Source organism: Sus scrofa, chromosome 1, assembly GCF_054392235.1.
Source record: "Sus scrofa isolate SSC_HxYL_T2T_F1_AM1 chromosome 1, Sscrofa_HxYL_maternal_Yorkshire_Landrace_v2.0, whole genome shotgun sequence".
NCBI classification, from domain to species: domain Eukaryota; kingdom Metazoa; phylum Chordata; class Mammalia; order Artiodactyla; family Suidae; genus Sus; species Sus scrofa.
Window position 1 is genome coordinate 36091259 of NC_139383.1, and position 17017 is coordinate 36108275.

At 39.8% G+C, this 17017-nt stretch overlaps 1 long non-coding RNA gene across 8 annotated transcripts in view; it reads left to right on the forward strand.

Annotated features, from left to right (window-relative positions):
• LOC110260187 (uncharacterized) overlaps positions 1–17017 on the forward strand; it is a 330158-nt gene that overhangs the window by 1683 nt on the left and 311458 nt on the right. For 6 of the 8 annotated variants that reach the window (XR_014804125.1, XR_014804118.1, XR_014804114.1 and 3 more), the window contains exon 2: positions 8933–8987. This is a non-coding gene — a long non-coding RNA (uncharacterized LOC110260187). Of the gene's footprint in view, positions 1–5143; positions 5173–8932; positions 8988–17017 lie in introns of all 8 variants that reach the window. The other 2 variants (XR_014804142.1, XR_014804137.1) reach the window with 1 other exon arrangement.

A 17017-nucleotide genomic window follows, 5' to 3' on the forward strand; every position in this document is an offset into this window, starting at 1 on the left:
TTCCGGCAGGGAGCGTTGAGGTCGAAGGTCCGGCGGGCCCAAGACACTCCCCTCTTTCGGCCCCCCTCACTGCCCCCGATTCTGGAGTCCGGCGGGTCTCAGCCGCCTTAGGCCGAGGGCAGCCCGCTCCTGGGGGACCAGGCGTCCCAGCTCCCTCGCGCCTCCACTTCCAGCGCCGGCGCGCAACCGCTGGCCCCGGGCAGCTCGCTCCTTGCCCCCTCGGCAGATCGCTGGAGGGTTTCCTGCTGCGGACTCCTTCGCAGTTTTCTTGAATCCCTCCTCTGTGGCTTTTCTCCTTTCCTTTCTTTCTTTCAATAAAAGTAGCTGCAGTTGGGCGCCGAGCGGGTGGTCCCGAGGCAGCTCAGGGTCACTGGTGGTCAGCTCGGCCTCCCGTTACCTGCCTACGGGGGGCAGGACTCCGATGTGTGTGCGCTCACACACCCTTAGGAAATTCCATTGTGCTGCGACTTTCATCCAAACCGAGCCTGTTGAGGCTCTGGAAGATTCCTCCTCCCCTCAGGCAGTTCCCTTCACAGTCAGCTTGCCCTCGCTGGGCGCCGCTGCTCCCACTCTCAGTCTCTCAATCTTCTCGAGAAGATCTGTTGTGCAATCTGGTTTCTCAGCTGGGGGACTGCGAATCATATTTGGAAAGATTTTTCCTGGTCCTGGGGGAGGAGGAGGGGGTCCACTACTTCCTTCTGTTCTCAGTGCAGATAGGGGCCCTTGGATGCAGAAAATAAGATTCATTGCTTCACCCAGGGTGGAAAAGCCAAGGGCTGGCACTTCTGAGTGGGGTCCACCCTGGCTGTTATTAGTCAGCAGTAGCTTCCCACCTCTCTTCTCCAGCAGCACAAGTGGAAGAGCTTCCAGTAGTTGCTGAAGTATTTAACTGAAAATCACAAGCTCCCGAAGTGATTTTAATATAAATCTGTCCTATGTGTTGTATTTAACAACTATCTCAAGGACTACACTCTGTAGCATGATAGTTTTATATAGCCCCAAACTTCTAAGAGGTCGCTCTGGAAAAATCCCTGATTCAAGCATACTTTGTTAATTCTTATGCTCAGCTCATTTACGTTTAGAAAACAACTAACGCCTTTCAGGAAAACAAATAAGATTTGTTTTTTTTCTCCTTTTCACCCATTTGTAAATTCTATTGCTGGATTGCCTTCAATTTCTATGTTGATAAATGAGAAGAGAAAAAAAAAGTTTATTGTTTCTATGCATTCCATTTTGCAAGCTTGCAGTGCCTCAGCTTGTGTGTCAGTGAAGACTTCGACAGTATAGCTGTTATACATCCTAAAAGTGAGGATACAGGAGATGAAATGGCCTGGAAGCAAAAGGAAAGGGACATGAAATGGGCATTCTTGTCAGGATGCTAAAAATCAGAATCTGAGACACTGGCCGCTCCATTGCTAATTCCTTAATTAAATCTCATTTATCACTTAGCATACCTGTATTGGAATTTTGAAGGTAGGAATAGTTTTGTTTAGGTTCTTTATTATGAGGGAGACAAGAGCCCATCAATATCATGATTTAGAACTTATTTAAAAAATTCCCATTTGCAACATTTCTCTTTCTGTGGTGGAACTGTATTTTCTGTACATCACACACACACACACACACATCCTCCCTTCCTTTATCTGTTGCATAATGTCCAGTTGGAAATGACTGAGTTTATTACTTTGAACCAGCAAAGCTGCAGATAACAGGACAATTCCAATAATGATTATCCAAAAAAGAAGCTACTCTATTTTTCTGTGCCCGTCTCAGTCAGCTTTGCTTTCCTTCTTACTTAATACCTCAGATCCTGAATATCTGCACCATAAAACGTAGGGGATTTAAAGGCTGTGGGAGGCTCCCTTTGAAAAGGACTCCAGAGACGGCCTTTCTAATCCGGGATACTTGAGCCGGATGGGATGAGATTGCAAAAGGAGATGTAAAAAAGCAATTTGGTGAACAAGTTCAGGGGAATAAACATGAAGAAAGACATTTACTTTTCACTGTGAGTTGTGCAGACATATGTTAGTTTGGATGAACACAGGAATGGCTGTGTAAATAAATAAACAAACACAGTGAGAAGCTGCAGTTCTTGAGCCATCCCAGAAAAGATGTACTAGATGCAGTGGGCAGGAAAAGCTTGTCAAAGAATAAGCACTGCTCTGAGGAGACATAAGGAAAACATTAAATAAACGGCGAGGGTATTCTTTTTTTCTTGACGCTCTGCTTTAGAATAACTTTTTCCTGATCCATGTTACCGTACTATTAAATGTGTGTTTACTTGCCTGGTTGAGTCTTATGTTCCCTCGACTGCTCTTGCATCCTATGAAAAGCTTGCCATGGCCTATTTTGTGCAATGGGGTATCTTTTTTTTTTTTTTTTTGAACAACACTCAACAGAAGCCTATGGCTGCCAATGGATTCCAGGGCCCAAGCCTAAAGCAAGTTAACAACCATAGGCTCAGCATAGAAGTCAACACTGGCTTGCTATTTTTCTCCAGAAAACATTAAAGGCCCAGGGAATTTAGATAACTAAGAGTTGAAGAGAGTCAGGCCAGGAGAATAGAATAGTTTTGGACAAAGACAGAGGGGTTAAACTCATCCAGACTAGTTACTACAACTTCTCATCTCTCCTTTTCTACCTCCTCCATCAGGCAGTGACAACAGTAACAAGTTATTTTTGTCCCTTGCAGCAGTGGCATTTTAAGGAAAGAAAATGATTGTCATATTGTTGAATCCATACTGCAAATATGTGAAAGGGGGGTGTGCTCCAGAAAGAGAGAGCAAGCCCATTAACTTGGAATGGGACATAACTAGTAGTGATGAGAGATGTTTGGCAAAGTTCAGGCTGACATCAGTCATTATACCACAGAGCTAACATGCAGATCCTGAAAATGCTCAACTCTCCAGTTACTCAGATCTGGAGGCATCTGGGTGAGTAAGTCAAACAGGGTACTGTAGGCGGGGTCTGTAACTGATGCAGCTAGAAGTCATCCCTGAAATAGAGAGCAGACGGCAGTATTTAAAAGCCATTGAAATGAGCAGGAAGAAAACTACTATTTTTAGAGAAAGAAATAAAGGAGACAGAATTATTATAACAATTTAAAAATGTATTAAATGGTTACAGCATTAAGAAAATGAGAAAATCAAGACCCATGATGAATTTCTTTCTGTCAACAGAAAGAATGTTTTTTCTCCCAGATGAAGTTATGAGATGCTTATAAAATTGTGGTAAGCCTGTCTGGTGTGCTTATTTTTAAAAACATCTTTCTTTCACAAATCACAAATCAGTTCATTTCTGGGCTCATTTTAAAAAGCAAATATCCAGTAGTACTTAATATAAATAATTTACTACCTCAGAAACTTTGGTTTTATTATAGAGCTTTGATAGAGAGAGGCTGTGTGTTGTGGTAAGAAGGGCACTGGAAATCTAGGGATCAAGGTGAATCCTTGTTCCGAATTTGTGGTGTTTCAGGTTTCTTTATCAGAAAAATGAGGAAGTTCAACTAAGTCATCTCCAAAGTCCCTTAGCTCTGAAAATAATGACGATATATCCAAAACAGAAAGACAGACTTGTAATTGCAAATGTCAGAGCTATTTCTAGTTATGTGACATCACAGCTTTCATTTATGAAATTGTGTTTAACTGAATAGGTCCAGATTTAGAAATCTGCCTGTAAACTTGTGGATTTTCTGGAAATGTCTAAACCCTTCCAAGAATCTTAGATGACTCTGGCCTAGCAAAATAGGTCTAAGACTAGTTTAATCTATCTAGGTGTCTCTAGACTTTGGGACAAGATGGAACGAATTTTAATCCTTGGATTCTGGGCAGACGCCCAGAGAGATTAGGGAAAAGGACTTTTGCACCTCATGGAGATACTACTCAATCTCCCTTTGTTCTTAGGAATTGTAGGTGAGGAAGCAACAGGGACTTCCCTAAGTGTGGATTTTACCTTTTTATTCTGTTATTCTTTTTCCTACTCATACCTTTGGATGAAGACTGCTGTCCATGTCTCTTTTGTCCTAGGAAATGCTTCAGAAAGTCAACAGTGAAGCTTAAGTGGCATGGTCAAAGCTTTAGGTTGAGGGATTACTGTCAAAGACCTACAGGTCTTATAAGATGTCATGGGCAAGGCTACATGAGCACTAATTTTAATGAATGACTTTTTTGCACAGTTGCTCTTGTACATGTTATCTCAAAACAGCCTCAAAACCCATTGTTCAATAGATGAGGCAACATAAACCAGAAAGATAAAATCGTTTGCTTAAACTTATACAGAAACTATTCTGGTTATTTTCTATTACCCCAACATCTATATTCCTGCCCTCCCTGCCCCCTAGGATGCTGATTTCTGTGGACCAATCACCAGACCTTTCTTCCTCTGGTTCCTGGTTGAGTTCAGTCGATGGGGGCATCAGCAGAAGATCAGAGCATGAGAGGGAAGAGTGATTCTCTTCCCTTTCTGCTTCTGAGTCATTCTGGAAGTGGCTGTGTATCCCCAGGGGTGGCCACAGCTCTGTCAAGCACCCTCTTTCCTATCACCCTACTTCTTAGCTGGGTTTCAATAGCACCATTTATCCTTCCTGCTTCTTTACCTAGGAGTGGAAATGGCTATTTTCTAGGTGCCTTAATACCTCCTGTTGTTTCCCTTCAATTTGTGCTATTATAAATAGTCCTTTTGCAAAAATATCTTCCAGAAATTCTTGCGGGGTTCCTAAAGTGACACATAAGTGGTAGAGTTGGGACATGAAACCAGTTTGATTTAAAGCCAGTGCTTTTTCTGCCATGTGATCTGGCCTTTCCAGAGGAATGCAGTCTGATTAAAACTGAGTTGGGCGAAGGGGAGGCTGCAGGGTTACAAGCCAGGAAGTTCTCTCAAGTAAAGAAGTGAGCATGCAGCAGACATCAGAGCAAGGTTGTGGCGAATTCTAGTGAATAACTAGAAGCAGCATGGCAAGGAGCGAAATGAAATTCATGTTCCACATTGCGGTCAGGCATCAAAAACAAGGGGATAAACAGGAAAAGAAGCAAGGCAGTCAGCATATAGCAGCAACAAAAGATAACATGGATTTTTAAGGCTGTTTTGTAGGTCACTTTTTATTTATTTATTTATTTATTTATTTATTTATTTATTTTTCTTCTAGGTCTAAAACCAGTCTTTCACAATCCATAGGTGAGTGAAGGTACTTTTTTGGAAAAGGTAGTGAAGGGTGGCAGCTGAGGTAAATCGGTCGTCCATTTATCCCCCAAATGTATGTATGTTGATGGTGCCTGCTAGGAGTGACTCCAGGCTAGGTAAAGAAGCAGAGCTTTATTCACAGTCTTTTTCTTTTTTCTTTCAATTTTCTTCTTCTTCTTCTTCTTCTTTTTTTTTTTTTTTTTTTTTTGGCTATCCCCTCTGCCTATGGAAGGTCCTGGGCCAGGGATTGTACCCATGCCACAGTAGTGGCCCGAGCCACAGCAGTGTCAAGGATCTTAACCTGCTGAGCAACCAGGGAACTCCAACACCATCTTAAAGACAGGAATATGGAAGGGATGACTTTATGGGTTGTATTGGTTCTCCAGTTAAAAACAATGTTATGGTTTATGACAGAAATAAAATGGCATGCAGAGGCACATAAGGGCATGTTCAACAGTAAGCTTTAAGGAAACATCTCATCAAAGTAGCTCTATTAAAAAACAAAACCAAATCAAACAAAAACAACTTCTCTCTGTCTTTGTATTTACCTATTATTTGTGGTTTGCATTTGTTACTACTGATGCATTTGTGTAGCTACTTTTGTTCAGCTGACTACCCTTATTTCGACATTCGCTGAACGTGTGGGAAACACCAGGCTTGGTTCTAGAGACACAAAACTAAGACTAGGGCCTTGCCTTCAAGTAGAATGCCCTCAGTGAGGGAGACAGCCACATAAACCATTAAAGCTTCCATGAGATATATGCTATGTGATAAGGCTTGTGGTATGTTGTGGGAAGAGGAAAGAAGAACAATGCTTTGGGGAAGGGTGGGGGCAGATAAACTCTGTGTCTAAGATGGGTAGCATTTAAAAGACTAATGGTCAGTCTTAATGTGGATAAGGAAGGATTCCTTCCCTTGCTTAGACTGGCCCTAATTCAGAGGTGGAGGGATAAGCTCTTCTTCTATCTTGTCTTGTGAAGGTCAGTAGTCAAGGTTGGCTGCCTGCTTGCTAGGGAGGTGGCCATATTCCTGAAGTAGTATCAGACCTCCTCCTCCTCCAGCAATTCAATGTAGCTCAATACTGACTATATGGGAGTGTTGTTAATGGCTGATACCTATGCAGGGGTCTTTGTAGGTTAATGATTTGACTAGTTTACTATAGTTAAACTGTGGGTGGATTCCTCTCATGTGAGAAAAATGATGTTTCATTTCTCCAATTTCTTACAAGTATTTGAGTATATTTAGAGTAACTAATGAAGACAGGGAAGGTCAGCCTTTCTAGGTGTCTGATTGTTCTCATTCTCTTGCCCTACCCCCATGCTCCACCATTCCTCACACATTCTAGTATTCCTTTGCACCATATTCTCCCAGACAGTGTTTTGGTCACCCAGCCTTACCCAGATGTCCCCTGCTGAGTCTTGTCCACTCCACCATCTAGCCTTCCCTACTTTGCTAAGGAGGCAGGCTTAGCCCTCCCTACTTGAGAAGCTCCCTACTCTGAAACTTAACCCTAGCTCACTCATTAGTGGTAAAGGATTAGCTTAGCTCTGCCATTCTCTCCTTCTTCTCTTCTTTCATATAAACCTTTCTTTCTAGAAATATATTTGATTTCAAGTTGCCCTGGGTGGGAGGGCAGGAGGGGGTGTGTTGCCCCAAATGTAAGGATGTCATGAAGTAGAAACATTTCTGGTTTGCTGGTGGTTCTGACATTTGGATGCTAGCCTGCTTTTGCCTTTTTCCAGTTTGGCAGGTGGTATTCTATATTTATAGGTGAGATTCCTTCAGTGAGAAGTATTCTGCAAGAAGACAGAGGGAAACAAAGGACTTTCCTCCCAGGGAGCTTGTTTCTGTTCCATGTTTCTGTGTAACAAACCACCCCTAAGCTTAGTGGCTTAAAATGTCAACTGTGTATGGCTTCCCACAGTTATGTGGGTTGACCAAGTCTCCTGCTGGTCTCCCCCTATTTGCTCATCTGCCTCACTCATATGTTAGATTCACCTGTCAGCAAACTGGGTCTGGGCTCAACTGAGATGGCAGAAAAGTTAGGACTCTTTCCCTGAGTAGTTTTTCATTCTTTGATCATGGAACACTCTGGGTTCTAGATGCAGGGAAGAGGAAGCTGAAGAGCCCTTGGGAAGTCCTTCAGTGTCATTTCCACTACATTCCATTGGACAAAACAAACTCAGATTCCAGGGTTCACCCTGTAGACTCCATCTTTCAAGAAGAGGAGCTACAGAGCATCATTGGCTGTTTTTATCCATTGTAGAGCTAATGAACAGCTTTTGACTGCATCTCAAGTCAAGCTTTTTAACTCTTTGAGAAGGGTGGGTCAGAAACTGATGCTGAATTGAAACAAGAAAGCAAAACTGAGGTTTATCATGTATTTTATCTGTAAAAAGTGTTCTAGTTCCTGATTAGTTCTTTCTCTGGATTGAGTTTCAATTCTTTTTTTTTTTTTTTGTCTTTTGTCTTTTGTCTTTTGTTGTTGTTGTTGTTGTTGCTATTTCTTGGGCCGCTCCCACGGCATATGGAGGTTCCCAGGCTAGGGGTTGAATTGGAGCTGTAGCCACCGGCCTATGCCAGAGCCACAGCAACGCGGGATCCGAGCCGCGTCTGCAACCTACACCACAGCTCAGGGCAACGCCGGATCGTTAACCCACTGAGCAAGGGCAGGGACCGAACCCGCAACCTCATGGTTCCTAGTCGGATTCGTTAACCACTGCGCCACGATGGGAACTCCTGAGTTTCAATTCTTATCTTTGAGGCCTCAGAATATCAAATTAGTACAGAGTTCCAGGACACTTTGGGGACAAATTTTTGGATCTAAGTCCATAAGTAGAGAGCTGTTATTGCTTGGAACACATGGAGAAAAATTGTTGGGGCATTCTAGTCTTAAGGCAAGTCATAAGGGCTTCCCTTATGTAGAGGTAATTTCAGCCTGTAATTCTCCTTCCTTTCCCTCTTGTCTCATGGACTAAGATAAACACTTCTTAAGATTTGTGAATACAACATAGAGGGCTTCTCATTAAAAAGAACCACTGTGTAAATGTCTTCTTCCTGGGAGGACTTCCTTTTGCCTACTAAAACTGACAGAGGGACTGATCATTTGAGTGTACAGGAATACTAAGGAATTTAAAAAGGTGAAGCCACTCTCTTATTCAATTCCATAATTCTAAGATTTAATAAAGTAGGTATGATCATGTTGCCCTAGAAAATAGATTTACCTTTAGAATTTAGGAAAGAAGGCCAGTAAACGAATGGATTTACTCCTTCACTGTCCAGTGATTCTCGGACTTACCTCATAATGGAACATTGATTTCGCCTGACCGGTGAATTTTCATTATTTGTGGTCATAAGAATTAGTACTATTTTTAGTATTGTAAATTATATAAAATATGATGTCTTTCATGTTTTTATTAAAGATACACAGTACAGAAGGTAGAAATTTAAGGTCAGCTTGGCTTCTAATAGATAAGTAATAACTTGAGGGTGTCTCTCCCAGATAGTTGTATTTCTATGCATAGCTTGCTTTACCTTTTCCTGTCTATGTATGTCTATGTCTGTTTATCTATCCATCTGTCTGTCTGCCTGTCTATCTATCTGTTTCATTTGTCTATTCCCATTGGTGAAACTGTTCACATCATTATGTATACTAATTGAAATCATCATAATTAAAAATTTAGTGTAAATGCAAATATTCCCAAGAAAGTTGAGGATGAGTGAATTATTTTAATTAGATTTTTTTTCTTAGCAGATCTCTGGCACGTGTCAAGAGGAGAATGTCTAACATGCATAGGGCATTATGAAATGTGAGTATGTGGAAGACATGTCTAATAAGGATGCAACTGTGGGAGGTTGAAAACTAAGGACAGAAACAGAAGCTTTAAGAAAAAGCAGAGGCATCAAGGGATCTGTGAGTTTTTAAGAACGAACTTAGTTTTCTAGGGGTGACCTAATGAAGCATTAGTAAAAATTTAAATTAGATACCTTATTGCAATTCCCTTAACATAGGAGGAGACAGTGTCAAAGATTAAACAATGGATTGTTCTAGAATAAATTTAAAATTCCGGAGTTCCCGTCATGGCTCAGTGGTTAATGAATCTGACTAGGAACCATGACGTTTTGGGTTCGATCCCTGGCCATGCTCAGTGGGTTAAGGATCCAGCGTTGCCATGAGCTGTAGTGTAGGCCGCAGACTCAGATCCCTCAATGCTGTGGCTGTGGTGTAGGCCAGCGGCTATAGCTCCAACTAGACCCCTAGCCTGGGAACCTCCATATGCAGCAGCAGTGGCCCAAGAAATGGCGAAAAAAAAAAAAAAGACAAGAAAAGAAAAGAAAAAAAATTAAAAAAAAAAAATTCCCTGAAATAGATTCTCCTGAGAGTAGGTATGTCCTATGACATAGAAAAAGCAGAAAAATTATCCAGAAAGTGCTCTGAAAATTGAGAGTTAGATGAGTATGTACTTTTGAATACAGAAAGGTGAGGCGAGATCCATTACGCCATTTTAATCTTTAGCCATTTAAAAAATTAGTTGTTATTAAATTGCTGCTATTATTCATACTTGCTAGTGACAATTATATGAAAAATTTTTTTCTGATATGACCTACCTCTAAATGTTTTGCTGGAAGGACCCTCCATGACAACATAGAGATTTCTGATTGTATTCTAGGACTCATGTTCTATTTTAAATAAAGATTGTAACAGCTAATGAAAAGCGTTTTAATTTATAGCCTTGAAGTTTAATATTCTGTATTGCTTAATTTGAAGAAAACAGTTTTGAAAATGTTAAGCACATGGATTTTTCATTCCCTGAAAATTGTGTTTCCCTACAGCTATTCTCCCTATTGAATCAATGCCTTTTATTATTTGGGGGTAAGGGCAGATATCACCTAGACCACAATTTTATTGCTCTGTTTTGAGTTTCAATGTAGCCTTTCCTAAATCCTCAGTCATATTTGCCTTGCCCTGGATTTTTGAGAGACAAGAGATTTCCGAACTTGAAAACTTTCCTTTATCTATACAAGCAAAGTTGGAAATACAAATATAGAGTTTCACTGAAAGTCATAGTGTAGTCACTAAAGATTTCCTTGTTAGAAGGAAGAGGAAGTGGAGAACCCTTCTGGAATTGGAGGAAAGACAGTAGGAGAGTAGGACAAAGAATTCATTGTCTGGTCTCCTCTCAACAGGCAGTCATTCATGTCTTTTTTAATACTGGGGGGGGGGGGCATAGAATTGCTATAGATATCCAGGGCCTTGTGTAAAATGTCTATAATGAACTTATAATCAGAGGTCAGGAGATCAGCTAAAATTCCTCCCTATGCTGGTGGCCTCTAATATAATAATTCAAGGACAGATTTGCTTGGGGGCTAGAGATATCTTGTATAGACAGACCTCAGATATGAGTTGAAAGTGACCAAAGGAAATTTCCCTATAATAATTGCAATGCCAGCCCTGGCATGGCTTTGTGTGGTAGTCATGAAACTGTTCAGCAAATAGTCTGTCTCTCTTTGCTATGCTTTCTGGATACATGTGGGGATTTCAATATCCCTGCACCTCCCTCCCTTTAAAGTTAAGCATAGAATGTTTAAGTTGAAAGAAATGAGAGCAGAAGTGATGCCAAATCACTTCAAGATAAAATCTTTAAAAACCAGGATCAGGTTTACCACATTTTCGTTTTAGTACTCTGATGATCATGGAGGCACATGACTAAATGAAGCCTTAATCAGAATAGGTCCTTGTGGGACTGTGGTTAACAGCCCTCTCACACCCTACCCTCTGCTGACTGTGCTGGACACACAGCATGAGTGAGAAACACAACTTTGTAGTCATAGGGCTACTAAGATTTTCCTTAAGTCAGATTCTCCTTCCTTCAGTCAAAATAATCCTATCATATGTCAATCAAGTTAAGTATGCAGAAGGGGGAAAAAAGCAAGAGAATAAAAATAGACAATTTCTATCAAAATAAAAATAATGGATAATTTACAGGGTAAGATTCAATAGGTTTTTACCAATAATGAGCAAGTAGACTTGAAAGATGGCACAGCTGAATTCTTTATATTTGCTATTGCTGAATTAATTGGCATTTAAAAGTTAAATACAAGAATTTTTTTTATTTTATTATGTCCATTGTTAAAGAATGATTACCTTTAATACCAAGTTGAAGTATATATATATATATATATATATATATATATATATATATATATATATATTTAAAAGAACTCGAAGTGTTCAGTAATTAATCTCATCTTTCATACTTGGCAAATATTTCAGTCTGGTGCTACCTCCCTCTGAAGTGCATATTATTGATGTGATTGTGCTACTCTGGACCATGAAGTCCTAAGAGGCTTCAGGACGCTTTACGTACAGGACTTAATCCTGTGACCCCAGTAGATGGGAGGTGGAATACAGTAGGTAAACGTGTTTGCCACTTGAACCTGAGGGAGGAGAACATTTAATGCATCCTTGAAACACAAAAGTCTTACTGTTTTTAAAAACCTTGTGGGGAGGAATTTCCAAGCTTCTCTGCAAGCTTTAAAAAATGCAAAGCAAATTTTATTTCCTTCTAAAGTTAAGTCAGCATAAGTTTTCTATACTGAATTGAAACTTCAAAAGCAAACTAGAATCTTTGCCTAGAAACTAATTCTTAATGAAAGTTTTAGTTTAATTCGATCTGCAAAATTCATAGAATTTTAGAATTGGAAGGACTCTTAGAGATCACCTGGTATATATCATTTTATTTTCTATAGGAGGAAACTGAAACTTGCAAGATGAGATGACCTGCCCAAGGTCATACTGGCAAAGCTGAGACTATAGCCCAGTCTCTCATTACTAGGATACTTTTGACCACACCAGGATTATGAATGCTATTTCTCTTAGCATTCAGTGTTTCATCATTCATGCTACTTTAGAAATTCATGTCCTTTTGTTTCACATCAATGGAGTATGAGAACAGTTCATTCACTAGTTCATTCCTTCATTCATTCACATTTATTCAACCTTCTTTTGCTACTTTCTTTGGACATTATCCTTGATCTTCACTACCATCTTCAAAGGAAGAACTCTTCATACAGTTTAAAATAATTATGACTTTTTCCATTCCTTGTGTTAAACACTTTAATTCTGGTTCTCTTAATAACTCCTCATAGACTTTCATTAACTTGTATTTTCAAAGTCCGTTGTCAGATGAATTTTGAATAAAATGAAAGGAAGATCCAATATTTCTGTATTTACTTTCCTAACTGAAGCCCATATTTGTTTTCATAATAGAGAATTCTAATATGAATTTGCTATACATGTGGCCTTGGTTTTTTGTTTTGGTTTGGTTTTTTTAGTTGTACTTAGAAGTAGAACCTCCTCGATTAAATAAGTCATTGGGTTTATTCTATGTATCACCCTATACTTGTACTGCTGAATTTATTCATTTATTTTCAAACCACTTCATTGTATAAAAATCACTTGGATTCTGCTTTCATACTGCCAAATAGAATGTTTCATACTGCCATGTGGACAATAGGATACATGTATTAACTGTTGTGAGAGTTACACCAAAAAAATGATGGGCACAGTTCTCTGGGAGCTCATGACTTGGTTATGAAGAAGACATAAAGGAATATATCAACAATGAAGATGTTGTGGTAGATATACATTCTTATCCTTAGGAAAAGATTACTCTTTAGAGTAAGTACAGAGAAAGGAGCAGAACTAGGTCAGTTCAGTCAAGGTATCAGTCTTCGAAGACTTAGGTGTGAAGCCAGATTTTGAAGCAAATCTCTTGGAGATATAGGGAAAGGGCAGTTTGGGTGTTGAAGTTCTTACTGTTACAAAGGAAGGACTCAGGCCAAATTTTCCCCCCTCTCCTTTCGGGCCAATTGAATAACCCACTTCGAGCATCTTCCCCTTCAGGAATGCTCAGATTCCCTATTAGCAGCAATTCCTGTGAGCTCATGTTCCAGGGTCCACGCGGGGCACTATGGCACATTGTCACATTCGTTCACTTGATTGTTCTATGGAGGCAGGTTGGCAGGTTATTTTCAGTCCTCTCTTCTATGCTATTACTCACCTCTGGAATCTAAAATATTTAAGTAATATGTGTCAGGGCAAGGGGGGGAGAGGGAAAGAGAAGGCAGATGAGTGAGCACTGGCTCTAGCCCTTGCTCTGTTCCCAAAGATGTCAGTTTAATAAGCTTTGCTACTCACATATGGTCCACATTGCAGCACCCAGAGATCACCCTACCCTAGATCTGCTGAATTAATCAATTGAATCGTTTCAACCAATGGGTGATTTGCATGCAGACTGAAGTTCGAGGAGCTGACTCACAATATAATCATTTGAGGGAGTTTTGGTTTTTTTCAGGGCCGCACTTGAGGCATATGGAAGTTCCCAGGCTAGGGGTTGAATCAGAGCTGTAGCCACTGGCCTACACCACAGCCACAGCAACGCCAGATCTGAGCCGTGTCTGCAACCTTTACCACAGCTCACAGAAATGCCAGATCCTTAACCCCCTGAATGAGGCCAAGGATCGAACCCGCGTCCTCATGGATGCTTGTCAGATTTGTTTCTGCTGAGCCATGACGGGAACTCCATGAGTGAGTTTTTAAAAGTACTGGTGAACAGGCTCTATTTCAACACAATTAAATCAGAATCTCTAGTGACTGGGCATCTGTACGATTTAAACATTTCCCAGGAAGTTCTAGGCATTGCCCCCATAACCTTTTACCAAATAACAAGAGAGAATACTAAAAAAAAGACAATAAAGTAAAATAAAATAAAAATAGTTAAAAAAAAAAGAGGGAATAAACTCACAATGCAGGGAGGTAAACACGGAAAGGAGAGAATGTGGGATGAGATATACATTCCAAATACCTGATAAGGTCTAGGCAGAGGTAGAGGTGGGTGGGGCTCAAATCAGCCTACATCCCCTTATCTTTATCAAGAATTGTGGCTGCACCTAGATCAGTGAATGATTTTCAACAACTCTAAATCTCTTTGTTTGGGAAAGGGGTTGTAATGAAAGGGAACATTTCAGAGAAGATAGCAAGAGTTTTTAGGGCATGAGAAAGAGCAAATCAGAATAATTAACGTGACTGAGAATCTTAGGGTTCACTATGAAGGGAATGAGTAGATTCTTCAGTACTGTGGGAAGCTGTTCTTTGGAATTTCTTTTATTCTAAATTAACTCCCAAATGGAGACATACTGATTTCAAGAATGTGTAGTCTTTGAGTTCCCACTGTGGTGCCGCTGAAACGAATCCGACTAGTATCCACGAGGATGCAGGTTCAATCCCTAGCCTCACTCAGTGTGTTAAGGAACCTGCACTGCTGTGAGCTGTGGTGTAGGTTGCAGACGTGGCTCAGATCCCGAGTTGCTGTGGCTATGGCATAGGCTGTAGCTACAAATCTGATGTGACCTCTAGCCTGGGAACTTACATATGCCTTGGGTATGGCCCTAAAAAGCAAAATAAATAAATACATAAATAAAAAGCAAAAAGAAAAATGTGTAGTCTTTTTTATTGGTGTGTGTGACACAAAGGGCAACAACACATTTCTAATACTGGTGTGGATTATGCTTATTGCACCTATTCAGAATATCTGCCATCTTGACATAGAACCCCGAATTGGCTTGATGGATTACTTCTTCATAAAATTGTTAATTTTCATTCATGAACTTGTTCTTTCTAAGAACTTGTATTGATTTATAAAATTAGTTAGATTTTTCTTTATTATATTTTGCAGTAGGAAAATACTGTGTATTTTAAATACCTGGGTAGAGAAATGTGTGGAGCACTCTGCTAGATATACAAATTAAAAAAAAAAAAAATAAAGAATACAGCTCCTGCCTCTGAAGGCCTTAAAATAGGGGGATAGTGGTCAGAACCTTATGCCCAGAGGATAAACAGCAGTGTCCCAGAGCACATGTTGAAAGCCAAATGGGAAATTCAGACAGTTGCTAAAGAAGTGGAGGTAGTTATACCTATGGGTATTGTGATTTGGGCTTCTCCCTTTAAAAGGTGCCTGTGTGAACTAGGAGACTATATTTATTTCATTATCTTTTTCTCACTTATAGCTTTAACAATCTTTTCTCTGTCTTTTTTGTTTTTTTGCTTTTTAGGGCTGCACCCACGACATATAGGGTTCCCAGGCTAGGGGTTGAATCAGGAGCTGTAGCCACCAGCCTACGGCACAGCCACAGCAATGCCAGATCGGAGCTGCATCTACAGCCTACGCCACAGGCAATGCCAGATCCTTTAACCCACTGATCAAGGCCAGGGATTGAACCTGCATGCTCATGGATGCTAATCAGATTCGTTTAGCTGAGCCATTCAGGAACTCTCTCCTTTAACTTCTCTTAATATTAGTTAGCGGAAAGCAAATGCTTCCTGGATTTCCTCTGGTGCTAAACCTAAAGGTACTTCAGATACACAATGAGTTATCTTACCAAGTTCAAATATCTAGGGAAATTACAAGACCTTAAGGTAATTAGCCTTTGTAATATGCTTCCAAACTGGACATTTGGCAGATAACCATTGTCCTGCCTTCTCATTCTAGCAAGGGGTTGTGATTTCCCAACAAAGGCAGAGAAGTTGCAAAACAGCAGGACTTTGCTACAGTTAGTAATTAATGAGGTGCTAAAAGTGCCAGAGCAGAGGCTCCCAGACGCAGTGTGTGACTCAAAGGGATAAGAAGCACCCAGAATTTCAAACAAAAGTGTCACTTAAATAAACAGAAAGTCAAGTGAGTCCAGTCTGTGGAATGGGAAATCGCCTATTGACATCAAGAACCATCACACAACTGTGTAATACAATATAATAAAGGTTAGTCACCACATTTTGCAACTTGTGAAAAACAAATTTTCTTTCCTCAGTCCTGTGGAAAGTGAGCAGTTATCTGCTTTGCAGTATTTAAGGAAGTCAAAATGAACTCTTGATGTACCACAGTGTTCAAATAAATAACCAATCTGTTACAGGTTCCCACCAGCATGACTTTCCTCTGCCCCTTTAATATATATTAATCAATCAAGTTAATTATTAATATTAGTAGACAAGCCAAAGTAGTTTACTAATCAACTAATAGCTGGAGACCCAGGACATAATGAGAGATGTCTTTATTGGGAGGAACATTTTTGAGAGAGAATGACATAAGGGTCATTTTGGACCATGAGAGCTGCCTAAAATGGAATGTGTTTTCCTACAGAGTAGAATTCCTACATAAATTTGGATGAGTGTTAAGGTATTTTTAAATTAAGATTTTATGGTTTCTTCTCTCATATTTTCATGTTTCTTTAAATACACCATTTAAATTTTGGGGCGGTAGATATTAAAATAACATTTTAATAGCATCTACCAACTTAGAATAAGCAGAAGCTCATTAAACAGAGCTCACTAAAATATCTATCTATGTTTAAGTTTTTTTAATAGGATCTACCAACTTAGAATAAGCAGAAGCTCATTAAACAGAGCTCACTAAAATATCTATCTATGTTTAACTTTTTAAGCCATTTTGAGAAAAAGAATGTATATATGTTATGTGCGACGGGGTCATTTTGCTGTACAGTAGAAAATTGACAGAACACTGTAAGCCAACTATAATGAAAAAATAAAAATCATTAAATAAAAATCTACCTATATCCATAACTCTATCTATCTATCTATCTGTCTGTCTGTCTGTCTGTCTATTTACCTACCTGCCTACCTACCTACCTACCTACCTACCTACACTCTATGTCAGTTTCCTGCTAGAAAGAATAAAAATAATTAGATGTAATTTGATTATTCCAGCACTGGTATTATTCCTTTGAGGGATTCCATAAATATCTCCATTGTTATTTATGTATGGTA